General features: G+C 37.1%; 1 protein-coding gene and 1 long non-coding RNA gene across 2 annotated transcripts in view; both read right to left on the bottom strand.

Moving 5' to 3' along the window:
* LOC100447686 (neuroblastoma breakpoint family member 12) overlaps window positions 1-14,762 on the bottom strand; it is a 2,265,351-nt gene that overhangs the window by 1,307,898 nt on the left and 942,691 nt on the right.
* Window positions 6,829-14,762, bottom strand: part of LOC112130782 (uncharacterized) — a 146,977-nt gene continuing 139,043 nt past the window's right edge. The window contains exon 4 of the long non-coding RNA XR_002912990.2: window positions 6,829-9,503. This is a non-coding gene — a long non-coding RNA (uncharacterized LOC112130782). The remainder of the gene's footprint in view (window positions 9,504-14,762) is intronic.

Raw genomic sequence — 14,762 nt, 5'->3', positions numbered from 1 at the left:
GGGTTCTGGGGCACTTCTGAAGATATCTCAAAGTTGCCACAGAGGCCTCATCATTATCTCACATTTGATGGAAGCATGATAGAAGGGGCATTGGCTGGGGCTGGGAATCTGGAGACCTACATTCTGGTCCTGGGCTGTGAATTCACCAGCCATGCACCTTGAGAAGCTACTGGAACTCAGTTTCTCCATCTCTAAATTAAAACTCTTGGGTTAGACATCTCTACCTGCTATCAGCTCCAATACTACATGATTATACCTTTTTTTTTTCCTAGTCCTACATAGGCCATATTACCAGGGCGTCAGTGAATTCATTCCAGGTACACTACGTGCCGCAGAAATATCAATGATGATGATATCTGGTAACATCACAAGAAAGACCAGCTAACTCTTCAGGTAGTCAGAACAAGAACAAACACTCGGTAGCTCTCATAGCCTTCTCAATAGTATTCAGAATTGCAAGCTCAAATATGACTAGCCGCATGCATATTTTAGGAGGAAAAAAAGCTCACATTAAAATGTGAGCTCCTAAAAATGTGAGATTTACTGGTAGAGTTTATCAAAGACAGAGATAACTGTATTACCCCAGAATGAACTGTTCAACATAAATTATTTTTTAAATTTAAAAAATAATTTTTAAAACTTATTTTTTAAACAAAAAATAAAAATAAAAAATATTTTTAAACTTAAAACTAATTTAAACATTTAAAATTTTTATTTTAAATTTCTAACATTTTTCTGAAAGATCTTCTAAAATAGTCTTAGACATTTCACTGCTTTCTTAAGCAAAGTAGGTTAAATACAATTTAATACTTCATTGATAGCTAAGAATTATCTTTTTGGAAAAAAAAAGTATCCTACTGTAATACAGTGATTTCCATAACCACTGTTGAGGTGTGGAAAGTTTGGTCCTTTGCCGAGTGGCTCATATTGCTGTACTTATTGAAATAGTTGTCCTCAGTTTTTAAAGTTTTTTTGCTCTTACTTTGTTGTCATGCTGTCAGCTATTGCTGTGTCTGTGTGTGCACTGGCAACCAGCAGAGTTCTGCATTTCATGTCAGCTCTTAGCATCATTTCTTTTGTGGGGGGATGGGGTGATTGTGGTGGTTTGGTATTTTCATTGTCCTTTTTTTTTTTTTTTTCTTTTTCGAGACGGAGTCTCGCTCTGTCACCCAGGCTGGAGTGCAGTGGCGCGATCTCAGCTCACTGCAAGCTCTGCCTCCCGGGTTCACGCCATTCTCCTGCCTCAGCCTCCCAAGTAGCTGGGACTACAAGCGCCCGCAACCACGCCCGGCTAATTTTTTGTATTGTTTGTAAAGACAGGGTTTCACCGTGTTAGCCAGGATGGTCTCGATCTCCTGACCTCGTGATCCACCCGCCTCAGCCTCCCAAAGTGCTGGGATTACAGGCATGAGCCACCGTGCTCGGCCTCATTGTCTTTTCAAAAAATACTTATTTTCTCAATTTTGTTATGGATATATGAGGCTGGGAAGCCGATCACCAGAGAAATAAAATGTAATTGAGATTCTATGATATTTCTGTTTCTTTTTTATCCCAAGAAAAGTGATTAAAGAAATCCAGCTGTGAGTGGGATGTACAATACATATACATGGTACATATGTCTTGTACATATTATATATATTGTATCTTTTATGGCTTGCTACAAAAGGCGAAAAAACTTGAGGTACACCTTAGAGAAGCTAAAGAAACACACAGTTTCATGAGTGGAATGATTTTTCTAGTGATTTCCAGATATCTTTTTAAGGATAACATTGACTCGTCAGGAATAGGCACAAGCTGTCTTTTCTAACAGAGACCACTGCCGTAGATGAGGCTGCAGGGGAGATGCCTATGCTAGGACACACACAATGTCAGTCAGAGGATGATTAGAGGGAAGGTTCCCTCTAATTTTTGTATGAATAATGCAGTTGTAAGGAAGATAAGCTGGCATTCAAATCCAGTCCTCTCTGACCGCTAGGTTTGAGTGCTTTCTACAGAAACATGTGACCTCCACAAACAACATGCACATCCTACATGGGCCATGGCTTGCTTCCTGGGAGTTCAGTCCTGGGCTGAGCTGCCAAACATACAACCTTCTTCCTCCAAGAGCCACAGAAGTGTGGCCAAGTCTCTTTCTTAGTAATACTATGGTTAAAAATGAATACACAGTGTTAGTGACAAAGCTGGTCTCCCAAAAGATGAGGTCTTTTTCTGTTCAGTGTCATGAAGCCAATACACAAAACTGAAAATGAGTGTCAAGCAGTTCAGGCTTCATTTCATGGCCATGGAACGGAGAAGTGGGAACATGGCTCATAGATCAACTTCTCAACAAGTGATGGTTGAGGAGGTTAAAATATAGGATTTCTCTAATGAAGGCGTTGGATATTAAAAACAAGGAGAGGAATATTCCTTTCTTTTCCAGAAATGCATAGTGAACTTTCTGGAGCTGGACTGCTGCCTTTCTTTTTGTCCTTTTATGGCTTCTTCTGGTCATCGTCATGGTAATTGTCAACTGTCATAGCACTGCTGGAAGTGTCATTTAGCATGGAAATGAGATTATAATGAAGCCCGAGATCTTTTTGAAGTTGTTTGGTCAGCTATCTTGGTTCTAGCCAGACTCAGCTGGTCTGGTTACAAAGAGAACTTTCTATCGAAGGCATCCTGTTTCTTAAGGATAAGCAGAGTTAGGAAAGGGTGGAAATTCAGCTCTGTCATGTAGTAACAATAGCAACATCAGTGTGGATAACCTAAACTCAGGGGCAAAGATGACCAGCCTGGCTTACAGCTTGGACTGAAAAACAAAACAAACAAACAAAAGCCCTATTTCTATGGCTTCATCTGATGAGCTTAAAAGCAGGAATTACATCACCTAGTTGTTTTGTCTATAACCCTATATGTTTTTCCTCATTCCGTTGTATGCACTGAGAAGCTGGGTTAACATTAAGTCATAACAAATTCAGTGACAGTGAATTTTGAGAGACTTACTTCCAGATAATTTACTGCCAAATTAACACAGAGCAGTTAATCACTTTTAATGTCTCTTTTCATACATCTACTTTCATCAAAAAGGTCCTTTCTGTTTAGTTACTCTGACCCAAATATTTAGAATAAATATTGCTGCCATCACAGATTCCCTCTAGGGAGGAATTTAATGGGAGTAAAAACCCTCACATGAAAAATAGCATACAGAAATACATAAGGAAAAATATATAAGTAAATGTGATATAATATTTATTTCACTCAGAAAGATCACTCAGGCAATTTGTATATATATCAGGGCTCTAAAAAGTAATTTTCACTGTAACTCTTGGTCAAAACAGCCAGTACTATTTGCTTACATGATAATAGGATTAGGACTAACCATACATTATGACCTTCGCTGATTGTACAACTTTGCAAATACACCATTCTGGAAGACACACATAGCTACACTTTCACACAGGACACCCAACCAATTTTCTGACACCAAATGGGTGTCCTACAATTCAATTAAATTCCAACACTCTCTACCTGGAGTTAGCATCAGATCCCGCAAGTTAAGGGCTGTCCCACAAATCTACCCCCACTTCAGATGCCAATCTCAAGCATAGCTATAATTCACGAGTTCCCACAATCCCCTCCTTGGGTTCAGTAATTTGCTATAATAGCTCAGAGAACTCAGGGAAACTCTTTATTTTATTTCTTTGTTGGGGGGTGGGGTGATTGTGGTGGCTTGGTATTTTCATTGTCTTTTTAAAAAATCTTCTTTTCTCAATTTTGTTATATGAGTTGTATATGTTAACCAGTATATTATGTTAACCAGTATGTTAACCAGTATATTATGTTAACCAATATATTATAAAGAATGCAACTCAGGAACAGCTAGATGGAAGAAATCATAGGGCAAAGTATGGAGGGGAGCTTCCATGCCTTCTCTAGTGTGCCACCCCTGAGCACCTTGATGTGTTGACCAATGCAGAAACTCATCAAGTCTCATTTTTCAAGAGTTTTTATAGAACTTGATCATTAGCTCCACCACCTACTTTCAGGAGGTTGGTAGGTGGAGGTGAAAATTTCAACCTTCTAATTTCTTAATTTTTCTAATGACCATTCCGATCCTGAGTCTATCTTTTTGGCATAAATTCTATGACCCCACCTAAGTCATCTTATTAGCATAAACTCAGGTATGGTCAAAACGACATCATTATGAGTAACAAAAGACATTCCTATCACTCAGGAAATTCTGGGGTTTTAGGAGCTCTGTGCTAGGAGTCTGGGACAAATATCAAATATATTTCTTATTATGCCACAACCATGTTGACAGGAAACTTAAATAGGGAACCCTTTTATAGAAGAGGCAACTCAAGACAACTCAAGAACTGGTGATGCCCTAAGGAAAGTCAGAGGAGACTTGATTGCTTTCTTACAAAAAGTCACAGCTTTTGACATTTTGCACAACCTGATTCAAAGTTTCTGGTTCAATTGTACTAAATTCTACTTGTAGTCAGTTCTCCTCCTCCTGCTCCTCCTCCCTCTTCTTTCTTTCTTACTTGACGCAATTGGACCTAGAAAACCTTAGGCCTAGAAGACACTTAGAACTAAATTTGAATGTTGGCTTTACCACTTACTAGTTGTGTGATCTTATGAAGTTCTTTAAATTCTTTGATCCTCAATTTCCTTATCTATATACAGCCTGGCATTTCTTAAAAACAGGGATGCATTCTGAGAAATGCGTTGTTAGGTGATTGTGTGCCATGATAACATCATAGAGTATAATCACACAAACCCAGAAGATATGGCCTACTACACACCTAGGCTATATGATATCGTTTTGTTGCTTCTAGGCTACAACCCTGTACAGCATGTCACTGTTCTGAATACTATAGGCAGTTATGACACAATAGCATTGGTATATCTAAACATATCTAAACATAGAAAAGGTACAGTAATAATATGGTATTTAAAATAAAAAATTCACCTGTATAGGGCACTTACTATAAATAGAACTTACAGGACTGCAAGTTGCTCTGGGTGAGTCCCTAAGTGAGTGGTGAATGAATATGAAGGCCTAGTACATTACTGTACACTATTGTAGACTTCGTAAATACTGTATTCTTGAGCTCCATTAAATTTATTAAAATTTTTTTCTCCAATAATTAAACTTATCTTACTATATCTTTTTTACTTTATAAATTTTAATTTTTTAACTTGTTGGCTTTTGTAATAACATAGCTTAACATGCAATATGGCTGTACAAAAATTTTTTATTTATATCCTTATTCTACAAGTTTTTTCTATTTTAGAAATTTTTTATTTTTTTTTTTACTTTTTAAAATTTTTTGTTAAAAACTAAGACACAGAACATATCTTGTCCCACTGGGAGGTCTTCAGGGGCAAGCATGTAGCTGTCATCTCCTGGAATAACAATGCCTTCTTCTGAAATACCTCCTGAAGGACCTGCCTGAAGCTGTGTTACAGTCACCTTTTTTTCTTTTTTATTTTTTTTGAAACGGAGTCTTGCTCTGTCACCCAGGCTGGAGTGCAGTGGCATGACTTCAGCTCACTGCAACTTCCGCCTCCCGGGTTCAAGTAATTCTCTTCTTCAGCCTCCCGAGTAGCTGGGATTATAGGCACCCACCACCATGGCCGGCTAATTTTTGTATTTTTAGTAGAAACGGGGTTTCACCATCTTGGCCAGGCTGGTCTTGAACTCCTGACCTCATGATCCACCTGCCTCGGCCTCCCAAAGTGCTGGGATTACAGGTGTGAGCCACTGCACCCGGCCACGGTGACCTTTTTTTCATAAGTAAAAGGAGTTCACTCTAAAATAACAATAAAAAACTATAGTATAGTTAATATTATATATAAAGCAGTAACATAGTCATTTGTTACCATTATCAAGTATTAGGTACTGTACATAATTGTATGTGCTATGCTTTTATGTGACTGGCAATGCAGGAGATTTGTTTATATCATCACCACAAACATGAGTAATGGGTTGTGCTACAACATTATGATGGCTACAACATTACAGATGATAGAAACTTTTCAGCTCCACTATAATCTTATGGGACCACTGTCCTAAATGCAGTCCATCATTGACTGAAACTATGTGGTGCCTGACTATATATTGGGGAAAATAATAGTATCTACCTCATAGTATTGTTGTTAGGATTAAGTGATATAAAGCATATATAAGTACACAAAGGCATACAGAGTGATATGATGGACTTTGGAGAATCAGAAGTGGGAGGTTGGAAGAGGGTCTCAGGATAAGAAAACTACCCATTAGGTACAACGTACACTACTTGGGTGACAGGTGCACTAAAATCTTAGAATTCACCACCGTATAATTCATCCATGTCACAAAAAACCACTTGTACCCCAAGAGCTATTGAAATAAAAATTTAAAAATATACAGTACTTAGCATGAAGCCTGGTACCTGGTAGGGGCATTATAAATATTAACTATTATTTGTATTATTAACAAATATGGATAATTAACTTTAACGATCTATGGTTCTCATAAGTGCCATTTTAGTTACCTTTTCAGATTGATAGCTGAGTTCTGGAAACTGAGATAAGTATGATGAGCCCTTGAGGAGGTCACTGTTCTGTCCTGATTTGTAGAATTTATATGTAGATGGTCCCAATGTCAGTCAGTAATACAAATTTATAGCAGTACAAGCTACAAAAATCTTGCTTACTGTGAATTAATCTTTCTTGCACATCTTACTTAGTAATGATAGTTTTCCTTGTCCTGAGTAAATATCAGTCAATAGCCAGATTAATTGCTTCTGCAATTAATTGCTCCCCAGAAGTTATGGCTCTACCAAAAAGAAGTTAAAAATATGTTAATTCTTTTATTGATACATAATAGATGTACATATTTTGGGGGTACATGTGACAATTTAATACATCCATATAGTTTGTAAAGATCAAATCAGTGTAATTGGAATACAATGTGTTCATTTTTTATATACATCATATGCGTGCTGTGACAAGGTGCTCCACAGGCTCACCTCAGGCCAGGAGGCTCATTGCTGAGTTTTCACATGAGACCCAGGTCCAGAAGGCTTTGCACTGTGGCTCCTTTACAATTCTTGGAAAAGTGCTCCTGCTACGTGCATGTGGACAAATCTTGACCGTGGTTGATGAACCCAGAGTAAGACTGAGGGCCAACTTCAGAGAATAGTCCACTCATTAAAGAGTTGAAACAAGGCCGGTGTTCAAGAAAGCACACTGAATATTCTAGTTTCTCACACATCATAGAAAAAGAAGTTGATGAAAATATAAAGTTGGAAACAGGACATTTCTAGGTTCAGGAAAACAAAATTGTTGGGTTTGGGTAGTTACTAATAATCTCTAAAACCAATATGACTTACACCTGTGGCTTGAGAAGCTCCAAGAGAGTAAGAGAAGGGCGCTGTAATGGAACGTGATGATTCCCCACACTATCTCTCTAGGTTGCGTTGCTCCCTCCCAGGTCACTGTCATCACTAGTGGCCACTTTTTCAGTTCTGTAGGCCCCTTTTTCCATTGGTATTAATTCTATCATCAAATTTCCACACCTGTACTTGACTGTGGGTTCAAAATTCTCAGGAGAGAATGTGATTATTTCTGTGCCCAAGATAGGTATTCAATAACTGTCTATTAATAAGTTCTGAAAGCGGGCAAACAAAAATCCCTTCCTATAGCCTTCTAAAACCCACAGAAACATGAAATTCTTTCTCTATCTTTCTCTCTCTTGGTAAAGGGGTGCATACTGCAGGAAACAGTGGGTTAAGCTATATGGAGGAATTTATAGCCAAGACGTTCTAAATACATTCAACTCAGTCTTATTCATTATCAATTGACAAAGCAGATGAAGGTATCTCTCTAAGACTAAATGACTTCCATCTGTGCATCTGCAAATTCCACAGGAATCCAAGGATGAAAAGGGAAGATGTGGCCTACTTCTGCATCATGAGATCAGAGAATTACAGATGTGACCCTCACTTACAGGTGAGGCCCACTGGTGAATCTCCCCTCTGTACCAGGCAAGTTGAACAAAATTAGACAATTCAAGACTAAAACAGAAATAACCAATTTCCACTACGGCAACATGGATCCTGAATTCTTGGAGTGAATAAATAGGCAAATAAAGGAAATAAAATTCAGTGCATGTAAACTTCTTGGATTTTCAGCCTAGAAAGACAGTGCAGGCAATTGTCACATCCCATTATCGCTCTTCTGTTACTCTCTTAGAGCTTCTCAAGACATAGGTATTGGACATATTCGGTTTTAGGAATAATTAACTACCTGTACCCAACAACCTTGTTCTCCTAAAATCAGTATCTTTGGATACTCATGTAATTATTCAAGATTGCTCAAGAATCCATTCTGGGGCAGAGTCTGTTGAATAGGTTTATAAATGATGATAAGGAAGGAGTACACAGTGAAGTCTCAGACTCCAAGATATACAAATCTCCCCAGACAGAAGACGCCCCAGAGAAGACAGACATTATAGAATAATCCTGAGAGTCATGTCAATGGGCAGAGCCTTAAGAGATGTTATAATGTGTGTGAGGAAAAAGTAATGAATTTATGAATAATCTAAAACACATCTATAAAATGAAAGACTATCCTTTAGATTCTGCTCAAGAAAAAGACCCAGAGTCATTAAATACTGACCCCAGCATAGGTACCAATATTCTGCATCAGGCAAAAAGGCCTAGAAAATGAAGAAAATCATTAAGGACTATACTGGAAAGCAAGATTTATACTGGTATATCTCTGTTTGAAAAGATTTATGTAGTTCTTGCTGCTATGCCTCAAAACCAAGTTTGCCATAACTTGAAAAGATCCAGAGAAGACAAGCTCAAAATAATTGGAGATATTGAGAATTATAAAAAGAATTTTTTGTTTAAGGTTAGATTTGTACTTCCAGTATGGAAATCTAATTAGAAGTAATTAAATCTATATAACCATAAGTAGTATAAATAAAGTGAACAGAGATTTGCTTATTCAACAACTTTAAAGAACTGGGACAGGGAGATGGTAATTTTTGAAACTCATAAAATGAATGCATTAGCCAAAGAGGTAGGTGTGACAGGAAATAGAAATGCATTTCAAAACAGTTGGACAAATATTGGCTGATGCAGTTATCAATGACTTTGAAATTGGTTCAACTCCTGGGATTAAGATGGCTTCAGAAAGGGCAGTAGAAGTATTTCCTTGACATTTTTGTGGGCAGGATAATTCAGATGTGGACTGACCATATGCTGAAATATTCCCAAACAGCTCATGAGTTATAAAAGTTTGAAAACTGTTGATATAATCAAAATATTACCTTTAATCCATTCAGCATACCACTTTTTATCCTTCTTCCTTTTAATTTCAAGGAAGTTGAATACCCAGTACAGTGAAGACAAACTTTCAGTAGTGAATGCTTCCCTTTGATCGATGGCCAGAGGTCAGGACTCTCCAGCAATTCTGATGAATGTATGTAACTTCTTGGTTCTTTCTCTATTGTTTCATCTTAAATTCTGCAAAAGAGATGATGCAGATGAGCAATGGTGCAGTTCCTTCTCATTTGCATTTTATTAGCTTTATGACAGTTTCCTTCTTGCATGATATTACCTAATTACATCCTTCAAGGAAGCACTAACATATCACTCTCCACTTTCAATTATTCACTCCAACGAAGGAAATCATGAAACACCCACCCCTTCTCAGAAAATTCACCCAACAATTGGGTCACTGTGGGACAAAGATAGTGTGAAGGAGTGGAACTAAAATCTCAGTCAGGAGGTCCTAAGACAAGACAAGCTTTGGCCCTGTTTCCCTTCAAGCCAACTTCCTGGCCATACAATAATACAAGTCTCAGACCCATATATGCCCAGATGGTACTACCCAACTTATTGCTCATGTACTTCAATGAATTTGTTCCAAAAACAGCTTATTTCAAATAACTTTGGGATGTTTCCAAAAATCATCCATTTATAAGAAATCATATTTTCCCAATACTTCAAAAAAAAGGGCTGTAATCTCTGAAAACCTTTGAAAAGAGAAAATCCAGACTAATGTTGAGCAGCTTGTGTTGCAGTTGGTGTGTAGCTTCCTAAGGAGTTCGCTACACCTTTTACATATGGATGATCAGGCCTATGTAAATTTGTGAAGATGTGTCTTTGATGCCTGATTTTCCTTGCTTGACTCACTTCTATTTTTTTTTTTTAAAGTTCTGGGGTACATGTGCAGGATGTGCAGGTTTGTTACATAGGTAAACATGTGCCATGGTGGTTTGCTGCACCTATCAACCCATCACCTAGGTATTAAGCCCAGCATGCATGAACTATTTTTCCTGATGCTTTCCCTCCACCTTCCCCATCACTGCCCTACAAGCCCCAGTGTATATTGTTCCCCTCTATGTGTCCATGTGTTCTCATTGTTCAGCTCCCACTTATAAGTGAGAACAAGTGGTATTTGGTTTTCTGTTCCTGCATTAGTTTGCTGGGCATAATGGCTTCCAGTTCCATCCATGTCCCTGCAAAGGAAATAATCTCATTCCTGTTTATGGCTACATAGTATCCCATGGTATATATGTACTACATTTTCTTTATCCAGTCTATCATTAATGGGCATTTTGGTTGATTCCATGTATTTGCTATTGTGAAGAGTGATGCAATGAACATATGTGTGCCTGTATCTTTATAATAGAATGACTTATATTCTTTTGAGTATATATGCAGTAATGGGACTGCTCGGTCTATTGGTATTTCTGTCTCTAGGTCTTGGAGGAATTGCCACACTGCCTTCCACAATGGTTGGGCTAATTTACATTCCCACTAACTGTATAAAAGTGTTTCTATTTCTCCACAGCCTTTCCAGCATCTATTCTCAACATTTTAATAATTGCCATTCTGATTGGCATGAGATGGTATCTCAATTCGGTTTTGATTTGTATTTCTCTAAGTATCAGTGATATTGAACTTTTTTTCATATGTTTGTTAGCCACATAAATGTCTTCTTTTGAGAAGTGTCTGTTCATGTCCTTTGCCCAGTTTTTAATAGGGTTGTTTTTTTTTCTTGTAAATTTGTTTAAGTTCTTTGTGGACTCTGGATATTAAACCTCTGCCAGATGGACAGATTGCAAAAATTTTCTCCCATTCTGTAGGTTGTCTGTTTGCTCTGAAGATAGTTTCTTTTGCTGTGCAGAAGCTCTTTTGTTCAATTAGATCCCAATTTTTGATTTTTCTTTTGTTGCAATTGCTTTTGACTTTTTCATCGTGAAATATTTTCCTGTGCCTATGTCCTGAATGGTATTGCCTAGATTTTCTTCTAGGCATTTTATAGTTTTGGATTTTACATTTAAGCCTTTAATCCATCTTGAGTTAATTTTTGTGTAAGGTGTAAGGAAAGAGTCCAGTTTCAATTTTCTGCATATGGCTAGCCAGTTTTCCCAGCACCATTTATTAAATAGGGAATCCTTTCCCTGTTGCTTATTTTTATCAGGTTTGTCAAAGATCGGATGGTTGTACATGTGCCATCTTATTTCTGAGATCTCTATTCTGTTCCATTGGTCTATGTGTCTTTGTACCAGTACCATGCTGTTTTGGTTACTGCAGCCTTATAGTTATAGTTTGAAGTTGGGTAGCATGATGCCTCCAGCTTTGTTCTTTTTATCTTGATGGCATCTTTCTTTTATTCTGCTGTACTCAACTCATAGGTCCTATTATACTGGACTCCCCTTTTGTTCTATTTAATTTCTACCTTATTCAGTTAATGTACTCTGGTTATTGCAAGGAAACATTTATGGTTCAATTTTTCAATTTTTCGCCAATCTGTCTAACCCCCTTTCATTCTGTCAACCTACACTTCTCTTAAGTATTGCTTTATTGGGAGTAATGAGTGTATAATCTGTTGTACTAAGTCAAGAGGTAACTGTGAGTAGAGTAAAAAGCACACTGTAGCAGAAGATATGGCTCTGTTACTTGGTGATTGTATGATCCTACTAATTTAACTTCTATAAGCCCTAGTTTCCTTATTTGTAAATAAAGGTTACTAATGCTTAGTTTGTCTTCTTTACTAGGATTTCTTTAAGCCACAAATGTTAAATGAGTCTATGATCACTTTATCCATATGCTTCACGGTTTGATAGTTTTTAAATCATGTCTCATGGTTTGTCTCATGTCTGTCTCCTCATCCTCCAGCTCATTTTTCTTGTCCTTTACTTATTCCATTTTCTCAACATTGAGGATCAGCAGTCAGAACGTAACACACTGTTCCAGGGGTTATAGTCTCTGAACATTCCGTATCTTATTTCCAGTTTCCTTTTCGTTGATGACCAATATTTTGTTTATTTCTTTCAAAAATCAAAGCAGTCCACAAAATGAGTCCTTAGAGAATAACACCCAATTGCTTCTGAAAACTTTTCTTGGCACATACCTAATATTAGAGACCCCTTCAAAAAGAGTAATACGCTGTTGACTCACCTGCATCCTGGCAAGAACCTGTGAAATGTTCCTGCAGTCTATTTTGAAATCTTGACTGATTCTTTACTTCCGGATAGTTTCATGCCATTTTCAGACTTAGAGACACTTGTGCACCATTTATTGTGTTGTAGAATAAATCTAAAGCTATTAAATGAGGTCAACCCAAGCATGGGTTCTTGACAGATCCTCAATCAAAACTGCTACTTGCCAGGGCAGTGGCTCATGCCAGTAATCCTAGCACTTTGGGAGGCTGAGGTGGGCAGATTACTTGAGCCCAGGAGTTTGAGGCAAGTCTAGTCAACATGGCAAAACTCACCTCTGAAAAAAATACAAAATTTAGCTGGGCATAGTACAGATAAATACAAAATTTATCTGTAGTCCCAACTACTTGGGAGGCTGAAGTAGGAGGATTGCTTAAGCCAGGGAGGTTGCAGTGAGCCAAGATTGTGTCACTACATTCCAGCCTGGGTGACAGAGTAAGCCCCTGCCTCAAAACAAACAAAGAAATAGTTCCCTACTCTGAGAAGTTTCCTTTATTCGTTCCTTGCCAATGTCAAAGTTCCAACAGTCTGAAGTAGTTCAGTTTTTAATAATCTTTAACATACAAAACTTTTCAAAGATACTTTTAGAATCGGAGTGGTTTCCAATGATCTAATTGCTAGGGACATATTAGATGAATAATATATTTCTGCATCATGGGTTTCTCTAATCTACTTTCCTCATTCCTCACTCAGAGAATAATAAATTAGTAACACATTGTTTTTTCTACAGAGATCATATTGCTCTTATTTCAATAGGTTACTTTTGTAAAAGTGTTGAGCAATTGAGATATGCTAACCATCTTACTTCAGAATGGCAAGGAAACAGCAATCTGAAATATATTGAGATCTCACTGGAGTTCTCAATATATTGAAATTATAGGTGCAACTCTCTAAATTCCTGATGCACTTTAAGACAGCAAATTATAGAAGTAGTCTAGAGATTCCTCAATTCCTTTCTTCACAATCTGTAAAACATCAGTGTTGGAAATTTACCACTCTCTTTTTTTTCTTTGCCAATTTTCCATAGAATACAGTACTTACTCACTTTTTTTTATTTGTTTGTTTGTTTTTTTTTTTGAACTCATGAGGTGACACTGGGCACACTTGATGAAATAAAGGTCATAGGAAAAGTTAAAGAGATCTAAGTTCCCAGGCAAAATGAGTATATCTCAACAGTGGCTTACCTGAGAGGAGCTTTAAACCTAGTTTTCTGACCTATTAGGAACATTTAGGCAATATAGGCATGTTGGTGAAGGAGATATTTAGGAGACTTTCTGCATTTCACATCATACAGCATGGATAAATATTTTCTCTATTTCCCTGTTCAGCCAGGCCTGTGTGCTTTTGTCTGGCCTAAGCCATGAATACAGTTTGTTTGGGCCTAGGTCTTTCATGCAAGCTTGTGCTACTCTGTATAAATTACTTACTTCCTCTAGTGATTCTTCCATGTTGAATCTTTCTCTCTCCCTGGACACTAAGGTGTTTGATGGCAAGATTGTTTTCTACTTTATGTGTATCACCATAGCAGCTGGTGCAAAGCTCAGATGTTTAGAATATTCATTATTTGCTAGATGACCATTATTTCTATTATCTCTACACCAGTCTTTTCAAGAATGCTTTAAAATACAAAGAAAGAATTTTATTTGTCTAATAGCTTTATTGAGGTGTAACTGAAATACAATAAACTGCACACATTTAAATTGTACAAGCAGATGCATCTTGACATATTTATACACCAGTGAAACTATCACTACATCAAGATACTGAATATTTCCATCACCCATAAAAGATTCCCTATACCCTTTTCCTTCCTGCTAATCCCTAGGAAACCACTAATCTTTTCTTCCCACTATCTGTTAGTTTTTTTTATTTTTAAGAATTTTATATAAGTGGAATCATATAGCACTCAAAAAAATCTGACTTCCCACACTCAGCATAATTATTTTGAAATTCATTTATGTTGTTGCATATATCAATAGTTTGTACTGTTTTTCTTTCTGTTTCTTTTTCATGTTAACATTCTATTTTATGGACACACCACAGTTTGTTTCACCATTTACCTATTGATAAACATTTCAGTTATTTTCAGTTTGAGGCTTTACAAATAAAGATGCTATTAATATTAATGTACTAGTCTCTGAGTGGACATATACTTTTCTTTCTCTTGGGTAAATACCTACAAGTGGGTTTACTAGGTCATATGGTAGGTATGTGTTTAACCTTTTAAGAAGCTGCCAAACTGTTTTCTAAAGAGATTTGTTATTTTACATTC

The sequence above is a fragment of the Pongo abelii genome, chromosome 1, assembly GCF_028885655.2.
Source record: "Pongo abelii isolate AG06213 chromosome 1, NHGRI_mPonAbe1-v2.0_pri, whole genome shotgun sequence".
NCBI classification, from domain to species: Eukaryota; Metazoa; Chordata; class Mammalia; order Primates; family Hominidae; genus Pongo; species Pongo abelii.
Note: the sequence above shows the minus strand (reverse complement) of the source record. Positions and strands in the feature narration are given on the sequence as shown.